General features: G+C 40.9%; 1 long non-coding RNA gene across 2 annotated transcripts; it reads left to right on the forward strand.

Annotated features, from left to right (window-relative positions):
* The first annotated feature begins 240 nt into the window (after positions 1-240).
* LOC128813531 (uncharacterized) lies at positions 241-3,778 on the forward strand. Of its 2 annotated transcripts, XR_008439079.1 has the most exons (3): positions 241-323; positions 402-475; positions 3,322-3,778. It is a non-coding gene; the product is annotated as an uncharacterized LOC128813531 (long non-coding RNA). The 2 variants fall into 2 exon arrangements; XR_008439080.1 differs by lacking the exons at positions 241-323; positions 402-475 and adding an exon at positions 974-1,047.
* The last annotated feature ends 1,523 nt before the right edge of the window (positions 3,779-5,301 follow it).

Consider the following 5,301-nt stretch of genomic DNA (forward strand, 5'->3'; position numbering starts at 1 on the left):
TCAGGCTGGGGCTGGGCTGCTGCCCATCTGAGGGCTGCTAAGGTGGGCCAGAGACCAGAGTTTTCCCTGATACCTTGGGCAGGTTCCTAAACCCTGCAGCTGAGAGACTGTTACTTGTTGCTGTATAATTCCCATTCACACTGTTCACAAAGTCACAACACTGGTCTACTGTGAGATCAGAAAGATGGATGGGCTTCCAGGGCACAAACACTGCCAGGTGGGTAGTGAACATGGAACTGTCTGCTGTGCCTGGCTGAGAACAAGGCTCCAGCAGTCAGATCTGCCCAGGGACCATTGCTGTGGCCTGGGCCTTCCTGTATTTGGTGAGGGCAGAAAGGGCCCGTTGGGGTGACATGTTGTTTACAGGAGGTCTTACAGATAAGAAATTACCTGTGTTCTAGTGGAGGGCAGATCTGACACTTCTTAGGAGATGCAAAGTATGTCTCAAAGACAAGGGTCTCCACTGCTATGCAAGGTATGCTTTGATGTTATTCCTCCGAATGATCTTTCAAGATCTACTGAATTGGAAAGGCATCTCTGCATAAGGTGGAAGAAACAATCAGATCTGTTAAATAATAAGGCACTTGCCTTGAAATGTAATTGTTCTGCATACATACAAAAGATATACAAGTCTGTTGGGAAATAAACAAGGTCTTTCAAGGATCATTCCAAACCTGGAAATCAAGAATGTTCTTACTTCATGAATGCCTTATTAACTGTGTACACGTTAATGCATTTTCTACAGAAAACTTACACTCTAAAGTGTATGGCCTGTGCTAGAAAAAAAAAAAAAGGGAGGGGAGAGAATGGGGCAAAAAATATCAATATGAGAATATGAGCAATGTATGCCTTGCAGAGTTATTTTTCAGTCCTACATTATATGAAAACTGTAATCTTAAAAGGGTCTAAGTGCACTAAGTAAATGAGGAAATCCCATTTAAGTGTAGCCCACGGTACAATAATTACAGCTTTTTGGACATACAAGTGACTCTACAACCTGGCCACTGTGAAAGGCCTGATGCTGGCTATCCTCCACCATCTAAACAGGTAAGTGCCATTTGATCAGCTTTGCTCTAGCATAGCAAGTAAAGAGGCTGGATGTCTAGGTAAAGGAATAAGATAAAGAAACCTAGGATGGTAGTAAGAAGACTGCTAAAATAACCAGTGGTATAACAAACAGTCTACATGAATGTCAACCCATATTAATAGTGCTCTGAAAATTCACTGTTTTCAAACAGGACACCAGAATGTGCAACACAGTTCACCCATTAGCATGCAAAAGTAATTACTTGAAGAAAAAACAGGATCATTAATCCATGGCACTGATGGCCAAGAAAAGTCAGCACATGGATGAATACCTTATAGGAGGCTTAGTGTGTGGCTGACAGCTGAGGGTTACAAAAGATAAAAAGAGGCATCCTTGGAAAGCAGCAGCTTCCAGCTTCCACCAAGTTCAACCACACAAGGAATGGCCATACTATCCATCAGCCAGCCCATCTGCAAATCAACAGGAAATGGGAAGTGCTGCTTTGCCAGAAGAAAGTTGCTGCCATTAGCTCTGATCTACTTGCATCCTTCACCTCTAACTGTAGAATACCCAGGTTAGAGACCAAAATAACAAACTGGCCACTCACAAAATGCTGTTCACCCCAGTAGTATAACACATTGTTAAGCCAGTTTCACTACCTAATTGAATTAATTTTAGTAAAGTTGCTTGTTAAAAATATTGGGACCATACATTTCTAGTAATTACATGATGAAAATATTAGGGCTTTTTAGAGGATAGTCTGGTAAGGGAAAACTAATCAACATAGTATATTCAGAGGAGCAATGAGATTAGAGTTTGTGGCACTGTTATATTTCAGCCTTATTAATGATTACAATATGGGAAAAAAATCCTTTGTGACTGACTAGTCACAATCTGTTGGGTGAAAGAAGAGGGAGATAGCTGAGGTTGCTCTCCTGAGTCTCTGTATTAAAAACCTTTGTATGATCCAGCTTTTAATAGACCATTGTAACATATTAAAAATAACAGTTTTAAAAACCAGCATGCAGTCTCTCTGCATATTAATGCAGACACATGCATATATGCATATTACTGAAAGATATATTTTTCTTTAACTTCTGAATATGAGAGCCATGCTGGTAGGCAGACTTCTCAAATATCTTCCATTTCATGGTACACTCTTATGGTGAGAAGTAATTGACATCAGAAAGGAAGAATAATGAAACTGAGGTCACAGAGTTATTTACACTGGCGGGTGGATCCCACAGCATTCCTGTATGATTCGATTGTTTTGATGACCCTCTTTTTGGGATTCTGTCACACATTACATCTGATATTTGGATCTTGGTAACTTGAAAGAGACACTGAGAGGTCAGTTTGGTTTCTGTTACTACTGAGTTAACACAAGGTTAAAAAGTCTGTCCCTGTTCAAGCCAATGGCACAATTCCCAATGACTTCAGGAAACTTCCAAACTCCCTGTCCCAAAGTGCTAACAAGCCAAACAGAAGGAGCCATAGAGATACCAAGCTGAGCAAGGGACACCTAAAGAACACCCAGGGAACATCCAGAGAAATCTGATTAAATTATTGAGGAGGGAAAGGAGAAAAAATAGCAGTATGCAAGTGCCTTTAAAAGGCAAGCTTTACTTTGAATTTTGCTGTCAAAAGGGAAATGTGGGAATTATTGCCTTAAGGGCTTTTGTTTTGAGTTAGGAATTGATAAACCACTGCTGCACAGAGCAATAAAAGAAATCAAGCAGAAAAAGTCATATTTAGATCATAAGCAGAAATCTCACAAAGAAAAGAAGAAATCTCCCCAGACCTGAGATAAGCCTTCCTTTTGTTTTCAGACCATTACTGTAAAGCTGTTAACCTTCACAGATACTGTACCAGGCCTGCTGAGCAGGAATTAAAAACCCAGGCCACAGTGAATGAAAAAAACAGAGTAGTGACACATTAGCAACAAGGACGTGTATGTATGCTGTGAATAACACAGCTCTGATCCTGGTGCAGAAGCCTAGGGCTTCATTACATTTAATTACTTCCGGCTTTAAATCAAGGCCTGCTTCAAAATGAAGGTGGCTGCTATTAAACTAAATTACTTTCCCCTCAAGCTTGTATGGAAAAGTACAGTACCAAAGGAAGACATCTTCTATTAAAAACAGTACAGTAAACGTGCTGCTGCCAGTCTAGAGATGGTTTGTAACTGGGAGTAGCTCATAAATGAAGCTTTATATGATACCTGTCCTTGATATTTTATAAGGGAGAACTGTTTGTATTTGGCCGAGTTCCTTTCTGCCTGATTCTTTTTGCAGCTCCTGGTTCTGCTCTGAACTGCTACATGACAACTGTTCCTAATGCAGAAGTCACACATCAGCACACTGCTCCTTCTTCCTGTGGACTTCCCCTCTCCAGGGTGGATACAGGGAGTGCCAGTACTACACTCAGCAACACGAGACTTCCCAGAAACAGAGTGCTCTGGGATGCAGGCAGGTTTGGATGACCGTGTGTTTGAGCATGTATTTCAAACATAAACACATTAAGTGACAGAAGAAACCCTCTCCCAGAAAGGTCACAACACTTACATCCTAGACCTACCCAGATGACAGGCCCAATTAATACTGATTAAAAAACCAGTACAAAGCAAAACACCAGCAACAGCCATTGAAAATCATCTGCTGTGGATATACCAGATTCCTAGCAGTCAAGCCGAAATTAAAATGAGGGATGGGTTACTCAAATCAAACCAAATACAAACTTAACAAGAATTTACCCAAATCTTCTGACAGATTTTTTTAATCCCTGTTGTGTTTTGGCTCTCACTCATATTCAGCATCTGCTCTCTATCCTTGATCACTATCCGAATATTTGTTCCATGCACTTAATTTCATTCTCTTTCATTTTACAGCCTGCCTGGTTCATTTGTTCATTCTTTGATTTGCCCTCACATTTTCTCAGCTTTTCATCTCTTTCTGCTTTTTTTTCCCCCGTCTCCTGGCTTTATTCTCTCTCTCTTTTTTTTTTTTTTTTGCCTTAGCCTATACAGCCCTAAATTTCTCTTCCCTATTTCCCTGATGCCTTCCTGTCACCATTTGTTTTCTATCACCCTGCTTTTCTGCTGGTTGATGTTGGAAATATTTCAGGAATTTGTAATTCTCAGTGCCATGAGAACCGTTATCTTTGCATTTTCACTGGTGAAAGTGCTCTCAGCATGGTGAAGATAATGAAGATGATGACGGAGTGGGCCTGAGACAGAGAGGCTTCAGATGGACTCTTCCCTGAGCCCACTTTGCCTCCAAAGTGGTACGCTCCAGTGTGGAATGTGCGAGAGGAAGCTGGGTCCGTGGGGAGTGTGCAGGCTGGGGGCAGGGAATGTGCATTGAGAAACCTCAAATTCCACACAACAGAAATGACTACAGGAGAAACTGAAATACAAGAGAGAAGTAAGATGAGGGACCAGCTGGAGAAGGGTGGGGGGGAAGTGCAGGAAAAAAAAAATACACCCACCACCACCACACCCTAGCCTTATAGTTTTTCTTTCATGCAGGTGCAGATGAGCAGCTGTACCAGCCCTTGCTAATATTCACTTGCGCTGAGTAGTAATACTAAGAAAGTCTCAGACAGCAATCTACTCATTATTTCTTTCCCTGAGCAGGGTCAGGGTCACCTTTAAAATAACAACTGCAAACAAAAGGCAATTACGTGAAATAAAAAATGATCAGTGACTGAAAAAGCTAGCCAGTGCATGGAGTATGGTGACTTGTCACTGGAATATGACAATATGCCAACTCAAAGTCACCACAGAGAGAAAAATAAATAAACGGATAAGTGACTGTATTCTAATACTTAGAGATGTTTCAGGAAAGGACCATCAAAGGTTAACCAACCTGCTTTGTTATTGTTTCTGCTGCGCCTGCTATTGTTATTTGTATTCTGGTATCACCAAGAGGCCTCAACCAAAATCAAGGCCATTGCATTAGACACAAGATAAATATGCACAGGAAGAGAAAGTTCCTGTTTTAAAAACCTAAAACTTAATGGATAAGATGAGCAAGAGGAAAAACAGAGATAATGAGAAGTGAAATGACTTAAACCGAGTCACAGCAGGTCAGTTTGAGAGCCGTATCCTATCTTTTGGAGTTGCAGGGAGCTGAATAGGAAAAAATTGGGAATATTGTATATACTATTATGATTATTGTTTAGAAATGTAAGAATTCCACAGGCTCTTCCTTCCTCAGTGATGGAAGCCTCCTCTGTATGTGGAGATAAAAGTTAGTTTGTGGTTGCTGTTTGCT

This window comes from Vidua macroura, chromosome 12 (assembly GCF_024509145.1).
Source record: "Vidua macroura isolate BioBank_ID:100142 chromosome 12, ASM2450914v1, whole genome shotgun sequence".
Classification (NCBI taxonomy): domain Eukaryota; kingdom Metazoa; phylum Chordata; class Aves; order Passeriformes; family Viduidae; genus Vidua; species Vidua macroura.